Here is a 22,398-nt window from a genome sequence, read left to right as displayed (position 1 = left end):
GAAGCTCCCCCCCTTTTTTCTTCTTCTTAGGGACACTGCAGAATTCTTTGGAGAAAGTTTGTTGCAGGGCTTAATTATTGTGCTGAACTCCAAGTTGCAGGGCTTTGAATTTTTGCTTATATGCAAACTTATTTGCTGTCTAGTTCTATGCACATTATTCCTTAAGGGAAAACAATGTCCTGCTGACATCAGCTGTATTCTTTCTGCTAAGTCACTGCACTTCAGCTTACGAAGAACTTTCTGCCCATGTTCTCTTATCTGTTATCTGACCAACCTAAATCTTGTCCTCAGGGGGGAAGAGAGAGAAGGTGGATCAACCTGGTGGGATGCCCACCATGTAAGTTCCTCATCTTCCAGCTGAGATGTCCTCCCTCCCTCCCTCCCACCCAAAGCTGCTGCCATTGAGCTCGTACTCCAGAGCCATCTTGCCCTGACAAGAGGAGAGATCTGGCTTTCCAAAAGTTCCCCTTCTTTGCAGCTTGTTTTTGCTACTTCCTTATATTGGTTTAATAATCTTTGTGAGGTTTGCCTGAAAAGTCGTATAGGTAATATATTAAATAAATATCATGCTCGTTGATTTTATTGGACACTGAGAACAAAGAGGTATCCAGAAACAAAAGCTTTAATGCTAATACATTGGGGGAGGGATTGGCAACCCGTCACAGCAGTTGGTGGGGATTTGGAATTCTACTTCTTGACTCCCCCATTTTGTGGATCCAAAGCTGAAGTTACCAGAGCATGGAGTACAGTAGCCAAGTCATCTCTGTCTAAAAGGGCTACTGAGTCATTGAGGTCACCTGAGCCTCCAGTGACAATGTTGGATCCAGAAGTATCCCCTAAGCTTTGAACCTGCTTCTTCCAGGGCATAGCAAGCCTGCCCAGAGCAGGTCATCTCCCCATCTCTTGAATCCAACAATTCAGAACACATAATACCTCTGTCTTATCAAGATTTGGCTTGAATGTATTGGCATACATCCATATGCTCAGATGCTGCAATAGGAGAGTCTAGTCTGTAGTGTCTTCCTTCCCCATTGACTCCCTTGGATTACATAAGGAATAAACAGAAAACAGCAAGTGCCTGAGAAGTTGTTCTATTGATTTTAATGTATAATGTTACTTCTTTTTCCAGCTTCTTTCTGAACTTTGCTCTGCTCCTGGTTACAGCTTTCTCTTTGTTTTTGGCATCACTTTGGCTCCAGTTTATGATTTATTTACTGTATTATTTTAGAAGATTTACCGGTATTTCCCACCTTTTGCTCTCCCCTTCCCCCCAACCCCACACAGTCAAGTGGTCCTCTGTTCCCTTATCAATTTGTGAAGTCTAGTGCACATTTTCCCCAACAGTTCAGCAGTTTTTATGTAGTGAAATATACTTGGGCCTGGCTTCACCCAATACTGAAAACCTATGTAGACATTTCCTCTGTGTAGCAAACTGTAATGTGTGAAGTTAGCCAAAAGGTGACTCACTGCAGATGCAAAGATAATGGTCTTTTGTTATAGGAATGGAAGAATATTAATCCTTGACATTGATCACTAGTGCTCCTAGTCACAGTCTGCAAAAGCATCACTTGCTCCTTCTAAAGTTCCCAGCTTTTTAGAACAGCATCCCAACATCCATTGCTAATCATGTCAGAATGTATCCTTGGCCAATGCTATCAGCATCCTTTAACATTACTCCTCAGATTTGTCAATGTTGCCATTAAGTATTCATGGGTACTTTCATTCATACTACCAGCATCCATCAGCCACAGTTCTGGCACTCATCAGTAATGCTGTTACTCACCATCTATTAGCAACACAACCATTGACCCTCACCAAGGCTACCAACATTGTTTATCAACAGCACTGGCATTCATCATTAACATTACCCACTTCCATTAGCAGAGCTATGGCCATCTATCACTGTTCTTTCCCCATCTTCCCTCAATACCAGTACTCACTAATACTGCAGCATCTTTTATCAGTGCCAGCAACACATGTCACCAACATCCATCAACACGGCCATTAGCATCTATCTCTTGTGCCACCCATATCCATCACTGATACTGCTGGCATCCATCAACAAGGCCACCAGCATCAATTGCCAGTACAGTTAGAAGATGTTGCCAATGCCCTCCAGCATCCTGTCAGCAACAGCATCCCATGCGGATGCTGTTGGCAGAACTCAGCTACCTTCTAAAGAGGGAGAGCCTCAGGCTCCATCCTTCTACTCACCTTGGAGCTTTCTTAATTTGAAATGCCCCACTGAGACAGTGGAGGAACAAGCCTATTGTTTGTAATTCTGCCTTTGTCTATGCATGCTACAGCAGCTCAAATATAGCTGTGCTATAATTAACTTTAATTAATAATCATCAAGGCAGTGCATACGAGCAATTGTGTCTGGGTTACGCTGACTGCTAAATGGCATTGTTTCCCTTAACTCCACTCCTTGGGAAGTTAGATTTCTGCGTAGGCTCACCCAGTTGCATGGATTCAGTTGGCATGTGATGAAGACAACAATGGTAAGTATGATATTACAGGTGTCAGATTAGCCTTGGCTGGAAGAATTTGCACCAACGGAATGAAAAAGAGTTCTGTGCATCTCTAGACTCCATAGGTCTCATGAGTGCCATGTAAATGCCCAGTGAATAACACTGATACCATCTAAGAGAGCTGACCTCTTCACACAGACGGTCAGGTTAGTGCAATGTCCTTTACAATAACAATGCCTGAAATGCACCAGGAAGACATTGTTAGTGTACATTAATTTTCTAACATTTATACCCCACCTTTCTTCTATCTATAAGACCATAAGAAGAGCCTACTAAGTCTAGGAACCTGTTCCTACAGTGGCCAACCAGATGCCTATGAGAAGCCCACAAGCAAGACCTGAGCACAACAGCACTTTTATTATGTGCTTTCCTGCAACTGTGGTTTCCAGCAACTAGTATTAATTAACTCTATCACAGAACCCAATGCAGTATACATATGAGTCTCAGGCAGCCAGCCACCCAGGCACTGACCACACCCAGGCCTCCATAGCCTCAGCAATAAACAACAGTATTCATTTAATGACAAAATTTGTTGAGGAAAAGATACCTCTCATGTGACCAGCAATCATTACAGTGGTACCTCGGGTTACAGACGCTTCAGGTTACAGACTCCGCAAACCCAGAAATAGTGCCTCGGGTTAAGAACTTTGCTTCAGGATGAGAACAGAAATTGTGCGGTGGCGGCATGGCGGCAGCAGGAGGCCCCATTAGCTAAAATGGTACCTCAGGTTAAGAACAGTTTCAGGTTAAGAATGGACCTCTAGAATGAATTAAGTTCTTAACGTGAGGTACCACTGTATTATTAGTTTGCTTCCAAATGTTATTTAAATGGCTGCTTGAAACCTGACTCCCACCCTATTCCAAGAGAATCAAAGGAGTTTGGAGGACTGCCCAGACATTACACCCACTGTTAGCTTGAATGCACTTATACAGGGAGAAGAGCAGCAAACCTGCTTCAGTCACAAGCTGAGCCACCTCCTGATGCACAGTGAGTATGACATCTGAAGAACCTACGCACTTGCAAAATGACCACAGACCATGTGCGCATAGCCTATGCATGCGCAGTCTGTATGTGCACAGCACGTCCTGTTTACCGCTTGAGATGAGACAGGAAGTGCTGCCCCTACCATACTGCTTAGCCTCATCTCATGGGTGGGCCAGGCCTGGTGTACAGAATCTTTCTGAATTTATGCCGAATGCATATGTGGAGGGGGTCTGGACCAAAAGGCATTCACACATACACCTATATGCATTCAGTCAGGATTGGACCTAACATCTTCCCAGTTAAGAACATCTTCTTAACATCTTCCCATAAGAATAGCCTGCTGGATCAGGCCAATGGCCCATCTAGCATAGCAGCCCAATCTCACAGTGTCCAACCAGATACCCCTGACAGCAACTTGTTCTTGTGGGTATGTGCTACACATTGTGCCACACTTTCCATGATGGTGGGGAAGAGACATGAAGGTAAAGCAAAGTGAACCTGGACAGTAGCAGCTGAAAGAAAGATTGAGGAGTTATAAAAGAACTCTGAATGTGTCAGCACCTTCAGCCACATGGTGAAACTAGGATTCACCTAGTAGCTGACCAAAAGCCCAAGACACCACCTACCCATACAGCCCATACACATCACTAGTCATTGCTATACCCCCTTCCTTCCTTTGACATGACTGACAACTGCCCACTCATATACACCTTCATATGCAGGTAGAAGCAAAAGTCACCTCACTGTGACTGCGTGGCAACATTTAGCACAGCCCAAGGTAGGAAGAGAAGTGCACTGCTCTCCTCTGAACTGGATGCTTGTGGCCTCTGAATAACCTAAACCTTTGCTTTGCTTGAAGATTCCCCTCCTTTTCTCTCTATTTCAGTCTCCTCCCTCCTTGGGACTTTGATATTGTGGAGGTCCCCTCCCTTCGCTTCAAATCCTTCAGTTCCACAGTTGGAACAGCTAAATTGTGAGCCCCTGAAGCACAGGATGCAGTAAGTATAGCCAGGAGGGTGTTTAAGTAGCTGGATCCTTCCCCTGGATAATATCCACTAACAGAAGTTTGATGGGGAGAATGTGTTTCTTGGCTTGATTAGTCCATTTAGTGTTCAGAAACTAATGACAGAAAATACTTCCATTACAGCAAGGAATGCCCTCAACAACTGACAGAAAAACAAGGCAGATGTGTCAATTACAGAATGATTTGTTACCAAAGACTCTAAATGCTGATGTTTTGGATTAGCTGGAAAAAAATATTTTTGAAGCTTTATTAATTGTTACCAGCCTTTAGACCCATTAATAAATGCAATAAAATGTGATTAATAACATATGCTGTATAAATTAGGGAAGAAAACTTGGGGTCATCACAGAAAACCATTTCCTAAGTGGGAAGTTGCATGGTGCATGTGTAACTACTTGGTAAGCCAGTAACTTGTGTCGCTCTCTTAAGCAGGGAGTTGACTCCTAACATTTTGCGGCTTTTCTGGATGAGCGAGCAGACACAAGCTGCCAAACAGTTGCACGGGAAACTTTATCATCCTATGATAGATTCATTGTCTGTATCATACTGCAAAGTTATGTGGTGATTTCCCAAGACATCAGGTGTGGCAAAATGCTTGTCTGTATGGGCTTGGTTTCTGGTAAGGTGGAGGTGTGACAAGATTCTCCTCACCATTTGACAGGGCACTATGGATAACTGACTTACCTTGTAGCTGTGCACACTGGGATATGTTAACCACTTGGTAAACGAAAATCTGTGTGAACTGTATTGGCTTCAGATAGTTCAGAATATGGCAGCCAGATTACTGGCTAAGGTAAAGGGACCCCTGACTGTTAGGTCCAGTCATAACCTACTCTGGGGTTGCGGCGCTCATCTCGCTTTACTGGCCAAGGGAGCCGGCGTACAGCTTTCGGGTCATGTGGCCAGCATGACAAAGCCGCTTCTGGTGAACCAGAACAGCGCATGGAAACGCCGTTTACCTTCCCGCCGGAGCGGTACCTGTTTATCTACTTGCACTTTGACATGCTTTTGAACTGCTAGGTTGGCAGGAGCAGGGGCCGAACAATGGGAGCTTACCCCGTCACAGGGATTTGAACCACTGACCTTATGATCGGCAAGTCCTAGGCTCTGTGGTTTAACCCACAGCGCCACCCGCGCCCCCCGATCACTGGCTAGAACAGGCCAAATTACATTGAGGCACATATTGCTGGTAGCGAAATATCTCTACCAGCTACCAGTTTATTTCTAGGCACAATACAAGCTGCTGGTCTTGACATTTAAAGCTCTGTTATACCTTGGTATCTGAACAGTGGCACTGGTGAAAGCAGCCCCTGCCAAGGGAGCAGGCCTCCCACAATACCTGGAGCCCCCCTGGCTAAGCACTCCAGTTATCTGCTTTGCCTGCAGAAGGAATCAGCAGGATGGAAAGGGATATTCAAAGTGGCTTCCAGGCAGAGAGCTCTGTGGGTGCCCCACAAGGTGTGATCCTCCTGTCCAGACAACCTCACCTGCTTATCAGATTTTTTTCTGGTGAGCCCTCCCCCTCCATACAGCTCCTTGCCAAGGGTGCAAGGGACCCTAGGTATGCCTCTGTATCTGGATGACTTCTTGCTCCCATATGAGCCTACTGGCTCTTTAAGAGCTACAGCAGAGATCTTATTTAGGGTCCTGCCCCTTTCAGATACATGGTCTAGAGTGACTGGAGGCAGGGTATTTTTAGTGATGGCCTCCTGGCTGTAGAATACTGTTCTCACTTACACTAAGCTACTGCCTATTTTAATAGCTTTTAGATACCAGATGAAAGCATTATTCTGAGATGTTAATTTTTGTGATTTCTCAGCTTTATAAGTGCTTTTACTAGTGTTACATACACACAGCCTTTATTGCTTCAATCCAACAGTAGGCAGAAGATAGATCAGGATCTACTCATAGAATTGTTAAACAAGTGGAATAATTTTTGACTTCCAATTGTTTCAGAATTGCAACATCTACCCAAAATTGATTGCTGAAAGAAAGCAAGGAAAGCTTGGAAGAAAAGCAGGAATGGATGTTTTGTGTAACAGGATAGTAAGCTCAGTTCTGGTACTGAAAAATCAAATTATTGAGCTGAGATACACTCAGATGCCTCGTTTCACAATTATAAGTGCGCATTTGCTCCTAAGCCTACGTTTTGCCCTAGGTATCTGGGTTCCAGGAGGGGAAAAACCAAAATAGATCCTGCAGGATTAAAGCCACTCTGCTTTAATCTAATGTTTATTGTTAAATTGTGAATGTTTGCTCATTGCATTTGAAACTTTTGCAGAAAGGTGGGATATAAATGGTTTAAATAAAGAATACAATAAATTAATAAACCCACTCATTATAAGGGAGGGGGGAATGCCAGGAATGTTCAGATTATTCACACAAACATCAATGTATGGAATGAAAATAAATGATTGGTTTTTCTGAAGAGCTTCCAAACTAGCCATATCTTTGCTGGCTTGTGTCCCCTCTTTAATATGACCCTAGTGAAGAAAGCTGATTCTTCCTCTAAACTCTCTTAAGTGTCAAACATTTGGAAATTAAACAAGTAAGCTGGTGAAAGCATCATGAAACTTTAATGACCCAGAAGGCACATTTCAATTCAGGGAATCCAGAGAAATAACACACAAACAACAACAGCAGCCCTGGACTAAAGACTTCCAGTTGACAAACACTTTAATTGGTCACCATGGGCACATTTGGATTTCTCAGCAAGTGCCATGGGTGCTACACATCTCCCCACTTCCCCTGATCAGTTGCTTCACCCTGCCCTGAGACAGAAAGGGAGAAAGCACACAGGCATACATTTTGCTTTTCTAAGAGCCCTGAGTAAAAGTCAGATTCAGGAGAATTAACCTGAGCTTTGGAAAACCCACAGAGTTGAAAAAGGAAATGGGAAAGAGTGCCACTCTTCCAACTTCCTCTCTTAGTTCTATGTACCTTACAGGGTCAAAAAAGTAAACATCCTTACTGCCTCATGACAAAGGGAGCAGTGAATGGGGTATGTGTGTGCTCTGAGGTTTTGTGGGCACCAGGGGAAAACCTCAAAGATGCCATCGCACTCAAGGGTGCAATGTGGGTGACCCCATTGTTAGAAAACCCTGGCCTTTCAAAAGGGTGCTCACAACTTCTTTTTGTCTCTGCTCCTCTTAGATGGCTCATTTGACTGTAGGACTGCAAACAAATCGACCTGCTCTTCTTCAATATTTCACAATTAGAACCGCTCTAGCTGGCCATGGCAGGAAATAAATTAGGGAGAAAGCATCTGTATTACCTGACCAAGACATCCCAATATTAAACTGTGGCATGCCTGAGTAGCACCAGCTCAAGAGTGCTGTGATTTTTAGGATGGAGTACTGTGGGAGAAAAGCCGGTTAGCCTTATAGCATCTAAAAAGCTAACACCATTATTATACAGTAGTGTTAGCATTTGTGAGCCACTGTCCACTTCATCGTGCACCTGATGAAGTGGATTGCATCATAATAATATCGTGGCTTATGCCAGCGCTTCCCAAACCTTTTTGCCGATGGATCACTTCGATATTTATGAGAGTCTTGGTGGACCACTTAATGCTATAGAAATTGTAAAGTGCTGTGCTAGATTCTGTATCATTCCAAATTGTATTTTTACAGGCATACTGCAGACAACCTGAATGAAGTTCATGGACCATTGGTGGTCCATGGACCAGTTTCTGCTTATACCATAACAAGTGTCTCAGTTGCTGGGAATCAAAGTGGGAGAGTGCTGTTGTGCTCAGGTTCTGTTTGTGAGCTTCTCGTGGGCATACGGTTGGCCACTGTGAATTCAGGATGCTGGACTAGATGGGGCCTTCTTATGTATTTAAATTTGTTAGTCTTTTAAGTTTCCACAAGACTCTTTGTTGTTTTTAAACAAAAGCACTGAGTCTGGCTAGAGCCACACAAAAAAATATAGCCGACAACCCAACAGCTTGTGTGCTTACATACTATTCCCCACTCCCCAGTTGTAACACAGTTGCTTGGACACACATCATGCATAGAAATGAGGAATATTTATCCCAGCCTTCTGCAATCATGCTGGGGTTGATGGGAGTTGCAGTCCAAAATATCTGGAGAGCACCAGGTTGGAGAAGGCTGCTTTATATCCCATGGCATGGGTACTATAAATAGCACAAGCCACAGGGATTTATGCACTACTAGACTGGAGCAGGAGTCATGCAGGGCTCCTGACTGCCGCTGGCACAGCTGCTGCCTGCTCCTTGGTTCAGTAGGCAAGAAGAAAATCCACACAAAGGCACAGAAGGCTTCAGATGTGCTACACTGCACACTGCAGCTGCACTACCTAATACTTTGGACTTGAACTGTGGCACGATTGTCAAAAAAGTTGGCTGACAAACGCTGTTATATAGAGACAAGTTTTTTTCCATCTGACACACAGTCCTACCACCCAGAGGCGTGAAACTCTGCTGATTCTGTATTGGAAGATAAATGGCTGATTGGAATGATTTGATCTGATGACCTGCTGTAATGTAATGGCTAAGAAGCTGCACTGTGATCCAAGGGGTTGCTGTTATTAATTAATTAACTAACTAATTAATTAATTTTGTAGACAGTCCTTCATCTGAAGATCACAGGGCGGTTCAAAACATAAAAAAAAATAATGAGAACACAGAATACATAATAAAACAAAAACAAATCAATAATCCCCTTCCCACAAAAATAGAATGTTAAGGCCTGGCTAAATAGACATGTTTTTGCCTGGCAGCTAAAGCTATGTAATGAAGGCACCAGGTAAGCTTCCTTGGGAAGAGCATTCCCCAAACAGGAGCCACTGAAGAAAAGGTCTGTTCTCATGTTGTCACCTTCTGGACCTCTTGAGGAGGAGGCACATGAAGAAGGGCGTCAGATGATGATTGCAGGGTCTGAGTCAGTTCATATGGAGAGAGGCGGTCCTTGAAGTACAGCAGTCCTGAGCCATTTAAAGCTTTATGGGTAAAAACCAGCACCAATTGGCAGCCAGTGCAGTCAGGCTAGGATTAGTGTAATATCTCAAATGTCTTGTTCCAGTGAGCAACCTGGCAACTGAATGCTTGCACCAGCTGAAGTTTCCAAACCAACTTCAGAGACAGCCCTACCTATAACGTTTTGCAATAATCTTACACAGAGGGTACCAGAGCACAGATAACAGAGGTTAGGCTATCCCAGTCCAGTTAATAGGGCAGCTGGGCCACAAGCCAAAGCTGATGGAAGGCACCCTGCATCATTGAGGCCACCTGAGCCTCAAGCGACAACAAATGACCCAGAACTACCCCTAAGCTACATACCCACCAAGTATCCCCACCAAGAGCAGGCCTCCTCCCATTAATCTAGTCTAGGGAACTACCCACTAACAGAACCTCAGTTTGGATTGAGCTTCAGTTTGTTGGATCTCATCTATTACCAAGGCAATACAACAGTGCTGCACACCCACCACCACACCTGCAGATGTAATGGAAAAATAGAGCTGTGTGTCATCAGCATATTGCTGACAATGTACTCTATAACTCCAGATAACCCCACTCAGTGGTTTCATGCAGATCAGGCTTGCTCAAACTCAGCCCTCCAGATGTTTTGAGACTACGATTCCCATCATCCTGCTAGCTATGGATCATGGGAGTTGTAGGCCAAAAACATCTGGAAGGCCAAGTTTGAGGAGGCCTGAGGTAGATACTAAACAGAATAGCGGATAAAACTGAACCCTGAGGAACCCCACATTGAAGACTTCATGGGGCTGAAGAGCACACCCAAAGCATCAACGTCTGAAAATGACCATTCAAGTAGGACCAGAACCACAGCAAAGCAGTACCTCCCACTTCTAACTCAGACAGCTGTTTCAGAGGGATACCATGGTCGAGGATCTCAAAAGCCACTGAGAGGTTGAAGATAATTAATCCATTCTTGGCACAGGTCATAATACTGGGTGACCAAAGCAGTTTCTGTGACAAAACTGGGCCTAAACTCCAATTGAAATGGATCTAGTTTCCTCCAAAACCTTCTTCCATCTCAAGAACCTTGCCCAAGAAGGGGAGATTGGCAACTGGCTGGTCGTTACTAAGATTTTCTGAATCCAGGGAGGATTCCTTGCCTCAGCCATGAACACACCAGGTGGTCTTAGGCAAGCCCTTCATCTACAATACAGGAGTAAAACTTTACAGGGCTGTTCTAAGGCTTAGGTGATAATGTCTGTGAAATGCTCTGAAAGCACCATATAAATGTTTAAATACACCAGTCATGTTCATTTAAGTATAAATAACCACATAAATGTTTAAATTCTTAAATGCTGCTTAAACACTTGAGGTTGCATCTGTCTAAATCATACTCATAGCAGACCCACTGAAATTAATGGACATGAGTTAGTCATGAGATGCAACCTTTAAATGCTAAGTGTTACCAGCATAATTGTATGGAGGCCTGGTGTCAGTTCATTGTTACCAGCTGAGAAGATCTGGGCAAAGTCTGGAGGCAAAGGGAGCCGACAAAGGTTCCTGCATCCCTCCTATGAAGACAATGTACAAGCCTAGGTTGTAGGATGCTTGGTCCTTGTGACTGTCAAGGAATTTGGGAGACAAATTCTAAGGTCAGGATTACTTAAAGCACCCACCACCACTTCCTCCCCCTCACCACCCAACAGCTATGCACTCATGAATGGACTTATCTAGCCCTGCTGTTACAGGAGAAGAGCTGAAAGGACATGAGGCTTATGTTTGGAACCAAAATTGCCTAAAACTATGAATGGGTGTTCCCCACTGGCTGAAAATGTGCTTTGCTGCTGAATTTTTTATTTTAAAAGATTAGTTGATTGATCGACTGATTAAAGGCTGCTGCCCTACTGGAAAGCCATAAACACAAGCAGAATTCCAGAAAAACTGAACATGTGAGATATCCATCCACCTATCTATCTAATGAAAGCAGGAATCAGAAGCCCTGTTCACATCGCCAGCTGGGTACACTGAAATGCATAGGATAGCTTTACCCAGCCTTGGGTCTCCCAATGCTGTTGGACCACAATCTCTATCATCCCTGACTCCTGGCCATGCTGGGGATGATGTAGGCCAATAACATCTGGCCATTCAAAGTCAGAGAAGGCTAGCCTAAGGCATGGGGCAGTGGCAGTAAGTCCTGCATTGCCTTACATTTATTTATGAGCAACATGGTTAAGGTTTCTGTGCAGAAGAGGCAAGGAAAACACTGAAGCAGGGATGGTGCCTGCCACTTCAGTCTCACTGGAAATAAAACTGCTGATATCATCAGGCTGTTATACAAATCTATGGTGCAAACACATTTGGAATACTGTGTACAGTTCGGCTCGCCTCACCTCAAATAGCATATTTTAGAACTGGAAAAGGGCAACCAAAATGATCAAGGGGACTCTGTGAAGAAAGGATGCAGTGCGTGGGACATTTTAGTTTGAATACAATAGAAGTTTATAAAAATTATGCATGGCATGGAAGAGGAGGGAGGGAAATCTCCCTCTGTCATAGCACTAGAACTTGTGGACACCCAATGAAGTTGAATGGTGGAAGGCTCAGGACAGATAAAAGGAAGTACTTCATGCAGCACATAGTTAAACTATGGAGCATATCCTCACAGGAGGCAGTGATAGTCACCAAGCTAAAAGGGTAAAGGGACCCCTGACCATTAGATCCAGTCATAACCGACTCTGGGGTTGCAGTGCTCATCTTGCTTTACTGGCCGAGGGAGCCAGCGTACAGTTTCCGGGTCATGTAGCCAGCATGACTAAGCCGCTTCTGGTGAACCAGAGCAGCACATGGAAACGCCATTTATCTTCCCGCTAGAGCAGTACCTATTTATCTACTTGCACTTTGATGTGCTTTTGAACTGCTAGGTTGGCAGGAGCTGGGACCGAGCAACGGGAGCTCACCCTGTTGCGGGGATTCGAACTGCCAACCTTCTGATTGGCAAGTCCTAGGCTCCGTGGTTTAACCCACAGCGCCACCTGCGTCCCACGGTCACCAAGCTAGATGGCTTTAAAAGAGGCTTAGATAAATTAATGGAGGAAAGGGCTACTGAAGGCTGCTACCAAGATGGCAATGTTCTGTCTCCACACATGGACTCAGGAATGCTTTTGAATACCAATTTCTGGAGACCACAGGAGGGGAGAATGCTACCATGCTCAAAAACTGTTTGCAGGTTTCCCATAGGCATCTGATTGTCCATTGTGAAAACAAGATGCTGGACTAGATGGGCCATCAGCCTGATCCAGCAGCTTCTTCTCATGTTTCCATGTTCACATGCTCCTTCACTTTTCTGTGTACCCTGTTGGTTGTGTGAACATGGCTTTAGTGGTGGTCAAACAGGAATTCTGCTGTAGAGAAGACAAGTAAGATCTAAAAAGGCTGCCTTCCATCCCAGAATCTCCTTGGAGGAATCACAACAGGGCAGGCTGCCGAAGTTGTCATTGCAGAAAGGTCGCCACTGATCCTGTCCTTGGCTCTCCCACAGGGAGTCATTAGAGCGATAAAGTGTAGCACCATTTACTAAATCTGCTATAAAACAAATATTGTCCCCTCTAGAATGACTTCACTATTGATCACGAAAGGAAAAAGAATAAAGCACAGATATAAGGCAGCACTTCTGTGCCCGAGCTGTGAAAAACTGGCATTTGCTTCCTCCAGTGTTCCTTGCCGATGAGTTGCATCACAAGGAGGTCACCAGGGACAGCTTTGGAGGTCTGTACTAACAAAACAATGCTGATAAAATCCAAGTTCAGGCCAATATTGAATTATAGGATTCTTCCTGGAACACTGAAGTACACAGATCAGTACCGCCAGACGCCTCTCTCTCTCTGCCTTACAGAGGGAGGAGAAACAGCCAAGTCCTTCAGGGGTTCTGAAGCTATAATTGTTCTCTTCTCTGCAAGGACAGGATCACGATTCCTAATTAATAGTGAATAGTGAAGACCCCTCTGTTTCTTGGCTACACCTTCCAGGAGGCATTCCAGAATCACAGCATCCAAAGACACGATTGGATTCATTTACAGAAAAATCATTCACAGGGTTCCACAGCTACAAACAAAAGCAAAACAAAAACACCTGTACTCCCAGGCCAGACAAAGAGAAGGCGACTTTAGGAACAGAGACATGATAGATTCTGGGGAGTCATGTTAATATCCTTCCTGACTTATGTGCCGCCATACTATGCCATATTAAGCTTACCAAAGATTAAAACTGCGCCATCTTGATTGGGACGTGTGTATGGCTAGCCTTTCGTAACTAAACTGTTTCTAGTAATCTGCCCATAGCCAGTATCAGCAAGGCCAAACAGTGAGGATAAGCGACTAGTTTTGAGGTAAATTGAGGACCCTCCTCCACTAAACCCCTTCTAAGTTCCAACCCATAGCTGAAGAACATGGATCTCATAAGGCAAACTTGCTGGCCTGAAGATGAGCAGTTCTTTGCCTTTATGTGGCCTGGAGCACTCAGGTAGATATGGTAGTGCAGGAGGCTATGAACCAGTGGCTTCAGGTCCTGATCACCACCTTAGGCATCAGGAGCTTGGTCCAATTCCAGTTTACAGGGAAGGGCCTAAGCTCAGTGACAAAGCACATGGTTTATTTAATTAGCCAAAGAGCTAGGAAAAGAGGAATGGTTTTTTTTTTTGCCTGTGCAAAATGTGCCAGAGAAAAGTATGTTGTTAATATTTATAGCAATATTAATTTGGGGCACCATATTTTAAACAGAGAACTGATATATGGATTTTCTACCAGTGCCCACATACTCAACATTTCTGTATTCCCAAAAAACAGTTTATTATTATTATTAATAATAACAATAATAATACACATTGCAAGTAATAACATAGGCCTCTGAGCTACATTCATTCACACTGAACTTCCTCACCATTCTCTTATAGCCCGAAGGAACAACAGTTCCCTAAGAATTAGGGCATCTTAGGAAACAATAATCCAAACCCAGCAATTCTCCTAAGAAGAGTTGCATGTTCTTGCTATCTCTTCTTGTCTTTTGCTGGGACGTTTTGTACGGTTAAAAGGAAAAGTAGCTCAATAGTCTGTGAAGGAAGCTATGGCGCTTTCAGAAATCTGAGTGAAATACAGCATAATCTTTTCACCTCAAATAAGAGAGACGTTTGCATTTGGGAATATAGCTGATGCTTTGAAACATCTTTTTGGATGGAGATTCTTGTCCAGTTGTTGATCTTATGAAAGGATTAGCAGCTTCAGTCCTATCAAGCAGACTACAATTGACCTCGAGGCAAATGGCCATTCAAGGCTATCAGTGTGAAGCTGGAATCAAATATAGAACGTGAAGGATCTCTTACTCTGTCACAATCCTGCCATTCTTGTCATGTTTGGAGGCACCCCCTCTAAGTTCCCCTGCTGCCTAAGGTGAGCTGAGTGGCAACTGGATAGAGGACCTCCTTAGGTTGTGGTGTCCTATTTATGGAATATTTTCCCAAAGTGGGTTCAGCAGGCACCAACTTGCATGTCTTTCTAGTGCCAGGTAAAAAAGCTTTTCATTTCCCCTGGCTTTTCATTTCTAACCATCAGTGACACTGTTCTAATTGCCACTTCTATCCTCTTTAATTACTGCTTTTATCTGTTTTCATAGTGTTGCTTGCTACTGTTTATTGTTCTATTGTTTATATGTGATTTTAATGGGCGAGATCCAATATTGCAGCAGTGGACTCATTCCCCCATGCTCTCACTACGCTCTGGAGGATTCTGCAACTTTCCAGATCAGACTTTGGGGACACATGGTCAGAGGGGGCCTGCAGAAGGAAAGAGAGGAAGGGCAAGTCCCGCCCCCACCCCGCACAAGCAGAAGTCCATCATGGTGAGACACCACAACCACCCATTCTTTTCATCTGATGGGCAGATACCCTGGGAGTAGTGATAATAAAAAGCAGGACAGAAATATGTTAATTCATTAAATAGAGACCTGTCAGTTTTCAGCTGCTGCTGAATCGAAGGGCTTTGTTGAGTAAGCGGTCTCAGATATTACAAACGTTAGAAATAGGTAAATTTAACTTTAAAGCTAAATGGGAAATTGATTTGAATCTCTGCAACAGAGTGACCTTAAATGAATGAGAATGTAACAAATGTTATATCAGCCAACCTTAAATAAAACTTTCATAAAATGCAATAATAATGCTAAATTATAGAATAATAAGTATTGGTGGTGTCAAGCACAATGGGCAGATTTAATGCATGTATTTTGGGTCTTCTCAAAGCATTCTGGCAAGAGGTTATGAATATAATAAAACAAAACTTATACATTACCGTATAAGAGATTTAAAGAAGGATGATTACCTCTTCTTTATGGAAAAGTGTTTTTTTATATATAAGTCACCAGAATATGAAATCCCAAGATAATATTGAATCAATTAATATATTTATTTTTTCATTGCTATAAATCTGACATGTATTGCTCTTGTTGTAGAGTCCATGTACAATATGGACTTTATTATATGCTATACATTTTTTTGATTAAGGGATACAATGATTGATTGGTTTCATTTTTTTGTATGCATGTATAATAGTAATCAAAAGATTTCGTAAAAAAGAAAAGCATTAGATAACCTTTGGGGGAACCTTTAATCAGTGGGAATTAGTTGTCAGGATCTTGGAGCCGGAGAAAAGCATTGCACTATGTGAGGAAGGATTCGTATCCTGAAAGATGGAACATGAATTGTAATAAACAGTGCAGTGAGGATCCTCCATCTAAATCTGTTTTGTGTGTGTGTGTGTTTTCTTCAGAGAAATGCTGTGAAAAGGGTGAGGAAACAACCTTGGGAACTCATAATGATTTGCACTATATTGACTTTTGGATTGATAGTGTGTGGTTGCCTCTTAACTCCCACTATTATATTGTGTTGATTCTGCATTGCGTTGTTTGTATTGGTGTGATGTGATGAGTTGCACTGATTGCACTGAACCACAATTATTTCTATATTGTATTTGCACTGGATTTTTTTCTGCTGAGCTGGTACAGTTGTATGGGAAGCTCTCTGTCTTGCAGCAATAGATCTCTCCAGGTATCTATGTTTAACAAGATGAGTAATACCCTTTCACTCCTTTAGCCAGCCTCTTTTCATTAGTGTAACAATTGTCTTCTTTAGAGAATCACTCTTTCAAGGAGGACTTTATACTGCTTTTGCTGTTATGGAATGAAAACAGGTGCCCTGCAGATTTTGCTTTCACTTTCTTAACAGGCTTATACTGAGGTGGGCTTTGTGGGACACCAGGAAATTGCTGAAGACATACACTTCAATTGAGGCATATGAGGCAGCCTGCTGAGCCCTTACTTTGGGGGCCATGATTCTGCAAGAGAAAAGTTAAAGAGAGAGGAGGCGGTTTTGGGGTAGTGCAACTGGTTTGGCCACACGACATAAATGGGCTCATCAGGTTCATTTTTTGAGAGGCTTGGTAAAAACTGACACCTTCTGTGTTGTCTAGTATCCCTTTATATCACATATTCATAAGAAACATTCTCTTCCTAGACTCCGCTTAGTCCATTAATCTTTTTGAAAAGACACAGTTGGCTAAACTCATTTTTATGTGCTTACTGTTTAGTCTACATGATAACCTTCATCTATTTGAGAATATGATGTGTTTGTATCTGGTGGATGTGATCTCTTCATGAATTTATGCTGATCTTTTGTATTCCTTTCACTTTGTAGATAAATTCTTTTTAAAAAGGAAAGGAAAGGAAAGGAAAGGAAAAAGCTTTAGCAGCTATGACCAGAACCCTATCCAGTCTATCTCTGCCACCCCAATTGTTGTTGTTTAGTCATTTGGTCATGTCCGACTCTTCATGACCCCATGGACCAGAGCAAGCCAGGCACTCCTGTCTTCCACTGCCTCCCGCAGTTTGGTCAAACTCATGTTTGTAGCTTCAAGAACACTGTCCAACCATCTCGTCCTCTGTCGTCCCCTTCTCCTTGTGCCCTCCATCTTTCCCAACATCAGGGTCTTTTCCAGGGAGTCTTCTCTTCTCATGAGGTGGCCAAAGTATTAGAGCCTCAGCTTCACGATCTGTCCTTCCAGTTCAGCACTCAGGGCTAATTTCCTTCAGAATGGAGAGGTTTGATCTTCTTGCAGTCCATGGGACTCTCAAGAGTCTCCTCCAGCACCATAATTCAAAAGCATAAATTCTTCAGTGATCAACCTTCTTTATGGTCCAGCTCTCACTTCCATACATCACTACTGGGAAAACCATAGCCACCCCATTCACCACAGTTCAAAGTGGGTGTGGACAGGACATGCCTGTCCATGAGATGAGGTGGTAGTCTCAAGTGGCAGATCGACCCTCCTCTGCCACCACTTCCCGCTGCGCCTGTCTCCTCTACCCTCTACTCCATGCCCCCATCCTCCTCCTTCACTGTGCTTGCCTGCTGCCGTGGATGCCTCTTCCACAGATGGGCATGGAGGAGGTGGGCATGGTGGGTGGATAGGTAGAGGCAGCACATGAGACAGCTGGGCATGGAGGAGGTGGCCACAGTGGCAGCTGAATGTAGAAGCAGCAGTGGTAGGCAGGTGCGGAAGAGGCGGTGGCAGTGTGGTGGTGGCATTTTCTGTCTTGCTGAAGCAGCAAAATGTCCTAGACCAGCCCTATGCGCCCTTTGTCCTCCTCCACCAAACATCTCTGTCTCTTTCCCTGCAGCCACATGTTTGGGGCAGAACATCAAGGATTCTAAATCACACGCAAAACCCACTCCATTAAATAAAGCTTCCTGCTGTAGACATTCAGCCTCCAACACAAGGAGGGGAGGGGGTTCAGGAAGTTTGATGGGGATGTGCAGGAAAGAGCAGAGGCAATGATTTTATTCTCTTTTCCTCACATGATGTTAAATGACTGAACTAGGATATGTGTGGGAAACCTTTGAGTAGTCAGATGTTGTTGACTACAACTCCCATGACCCTAGTAAGCATGGCAATGACCAGAGATGATGGGAGTTGTGGTTCAGCAACATTTGAAGGTTGGAAGGTTCCCCACACCTGGGATAGAGCTTCAGTAGAACCACAGCACATAATAACTATGATTATTGAGTCAGACCATTGGTCCATCTAGCTCAGTGTTGCATTCACTGAATGGAACTAGCTCTCCAGGGTTTCAGGCAGGAGTCCTTCCCAACCCCAACGGGAGATGCCAGGGATTGAACCTGGGACTTTCCAAATGCAAGGCAGATGCTCTCCCAAAGGAACATCCAGCATAATGATAGCCTCAGTTTCACCTAGGAAAGAGAACTGCTTGGAGTGGTAATGCTGCTGAATATTTTGCTCTTTCCAGGGCATTAGCTAAATCACAGACAGAGAAATTATCCACAGAAGCATCATTATTAGTTTAAATCTGTTCTTGTTCTTGTGAGCTCCACTGCTGGCTGAAATTCACATGAGAGTCCTTTTACCCACTGACCCAAGACATCCACTTCTCTTATGGACAATTCTCTCCCACATTTATTTATTTATTGCCGATTTTGGATGTCTGATCAGAACCATAGCTACATGCTTTCCAAAGGATCAGTAAGCTGACCTATGCAAATCCCTGCTACTGTCTTCATCCACATGAGGAAAAAGTAAATAAGCTATGTAATCAAATTGTTCTCTTTGCAAATATCCTTCCTGTTACTTCTATTCAGCTTGCTGATTTTGTGCAGGCGTTAACTGTTCATACCACTCATCACATTTTTGATCCAGTTTAGTCTTTCTCTTTTGTTTGTTCATTCAAACTTTGAGAAATGGTGAGCTGATCGGTTCACAGCTTGTTTGGTTACTAAGCATTGTAGCAGAACGTTCTGGGTGGAATGTCTTTAAACTGGTATCTCTCTAACATGCAGATACAAAAACATTTACTTGGGAGAAAAGTTCAACTCACACTTTAGCCTCTAAATGAGGCACCATATGTACAAACCCACCATATACCTGTAATAGTGATATATTTTGACAGCTGCTACAGGCACCTGTAGCTGAAGAGTCTCTTTCCAGAGTCTCTTTCAGCCTTCTCCATAGCCCATTCTCCTGTTAAGGAGAAGGTTGCTGCCAGTGTTGCTCACTTACATTCCAAGAGGCACCCCATTTTAATCAGCAGCTTTGGAGGAAGGAGGACAATTTTGCTTCCATTTTCCTTTTTGCTCTGCTTCAGATCTTGGTCTTGAAACTGACAAGCCCTGTATGCTACTTGGGATCTGCAGTTTGTTGGTCACTGCGGACATCAAACCTACAAGCTAATCTCCTGTGACAATATATGATGATCATGTTTGGACAAACTGAAACTTAGTTACCTTCAACATTTCACTAGTTTTAAAAGTCACATTTGTCTAGCTTAGCCTCTTCCAACTTGGTGATCTCTAGATGTTTTGGACTACAATTCCCATCAGGAGGGCACCTGGCTGGAGAATTCTGGGCTAACCGTTTGAGTACAATGACGTGTGGGTGTTTACTTTTGCTCTGTGATGTCTATTTCTTTTGACACATTTGGAACTAATCTCTCTTCTGGTGTATGAGCTTAAAATCTTCCAGGGCTATCAAACATATTCTGTACAAGTGCTGAGACTTAATTAGTTTAGAAAACAGATGTCCAAAAAGGGACATGACCAATTGGAGATGGGGAACCTGTGGTCCTCCAGATGTTGTTGGACTCCAGGTCCCCAGCCAGCATGGCCAATGGTCAGGGATAATAGAGGATGTCGACCAATAACATTTAGAGGGCCACAAGTTTCCCATCCCTGTGAGAGAGGTTTATCCAAGTATGAATGGTGTAGATATAGTTGATAGAATGTTTCCCCTCCTTTCTTCAAAATACAAGAATGCATAACCAAATGAAAAGGATGAACAACAGAATCAGAAAAACAAAAGAAAGTACTTCTTCAAACAACACATAAGTCACTAACATAATCTGTGGTGATGATGTGATTATGACCATTTGCCTGACTTTAATGGAGGAGTAGACAACTTTAAGTAGGCCTATCAATGGCAAGTCATTATAACAGCAAATACAGCCTTCATGTTCAGAGCCACAATGGGTAGGATCTAGATGGAGTTAGCTGAACTTTATTCCTATTGAAATCAGTGGGACTTAAGTCAAGACAAAATAGTCCCATGGATTTCAATGGAACCACCATCCATCTAATATGCAGTGTGCTCATATATACACCCAATCAGAAGCAAACCCAAATGTTTTCAATTAGGCTTGCTCCTGTTGGGTATAGGATTGTAGCTCCCATTTGGATCCAGCCTGGATCTGGAGCTGAATACCAATTGTTGGAGGCAAACAACAAAGAAGGACTATTGCCTATGGGACATTGCAATCAACATAGGTTCTTCTGATATGTATGGATAACTGTGAAAGTTATCTGAGTGCACCAGCATGAAAGCATACCCTTTTCCCAGCTCAGTGTTTCAGCACCAAAATGGAAATTCAGGAAATGCTTTCTCCCAAGCTTGGTGGCATCACAACATGGATCTTGTAGTAGGTATACATGGGAACATAGGAAGCTGCCTTTTACTGAGTCATACTACTGGTTGATCCAGCTCTCAGTTTGTCTACATGACTGGCAGCAGCTCTTCAGGATACAGGATTCCCCCCCAGCCCCACCTAGAGATACCAGGGATTGAACTGAGGACCTTCTGCATGCAGAGTTGATGCTCTAGCACTGAACTATGACTATTCACCAGTGTATGACTAACCATGGCATTGCTATAGTCCACTTATGCCATGAATGCAAGTGTGGGCTCTTGTGTGGGATTAGTGAGGATTGGAGGCACTAAATGAGGGCATCAAAGTTCTTCACAAAGCCCTGTGTATAGCTAATCTAGGCATACAAACAGGAACACTATGTACTTTTACAGTGGTGGGATTTTCCTTTTCCTGGAACAAGATAGTCACCTTCCACCAGAGCACCTCTGAGATGATGGCTTGCAAAGGGAGCCGGGCAGCAAAGGGTTAACACCCTCCAACAAAGCAGAAATGCTCCTGGTTCCATTCCTTGCTCTGCATCCAGCCTGGAAGCATCAGCAATGCCGCAGTCCAAGTCAGCTTGCTGAATTCAGGAGCAGATGGAGAGTGTAGCTCTCCGTGCTAGGCCAGACATTGTGTAAATTCCCCCGGTCCTCTCCCAAACAGCTGCTGATTCTAGCTGAGGCTCAGCTCCTCTCCCTTCTTTTTTGCATAACTTGTTTGCCTCACTCTTCCTATGATTTGGATCATGGAGGACAAAGGGGGCAAGGGGGCAGTGGTTAGTCCAGAGCTCACAACAGCGTGGTTGGTACCACTGCTTAGATGACCTGTAGTCTTCGCAAATAACTATCTGAAAGAGAGAGACAGCTCACTTGAATTAGCTTTATGAGTCGATTATGCACAGGATAGGGAAGTTGTCCGAAAGCTACTGACAGTTATATATTTGGTGCCAGGTGGATGAAAGGAATGTAGGTCAGAAAATCAGAGAGAAACAGTGAATCAAGGAAGAACATGCCTTATCTCCCTGCACTCCTATAACACATTGTTGTCACCTATTCATCATTGTTGTGCATTTTCATATTCCATGAGCTCTGTCCATATTAAATGTGGGAGAGAATTGTCCATAAGAGAGGTGGAGACAGAGAGTGTGGTTCTGATTCCTTTCTTACTCTGCACATGTACAGAGACTTATAGGACTGTGGAACATGTCTTTCCAAAGAGCTCTTGTGCAAGGCACTGGTTTAAAGAAAAGAGGCAGGCAGCACTTAGCAAGTTCAATTCCTGTGTGACCTAGAGTGGCTGGGTGGCCAAAGTATGCTAACTGCAGGCCATTAGTGACCTCTTTTCTAACCCTGTATTTAATAATCAAGGCTGTGCACCACAATTACACCAAAGTCCCCATAAG

The 22,398-nt window shown here is 43.5% G+C and overlaps 1 protein-coding gene across 2 annotated transcripts in view; it reads right to left on the bottom strand.

Moving 5' to 3' along the window:
• Window positions 1-22,398, bottom strand: part of DLGAP4 (DLG associated protein 4) — a 340,702-nt gene that overhangs the window by 135,290 nt on the left and 183,014 nt on the right. The gene's annotated exons all lie outside the window — the stretch shown is intronic.

Source organism: Podarcis melisellensis (genome assembly GCF_964234715.1).
Source record: "Podarcis melisellensis genome assembly, chromosome: 6".
Lineage (NCBI taxonomy): Eukaryota > Metazoa > Chordata > Lepidosauria > Squamata > Lacertidae > Podarcis > Podarcis melisellensis.
The sequence above is the reverse complement of the archived record's forward strand: the minus strand, read 5'-3'. Positions and strand labels throughout refer to the sequence as shown.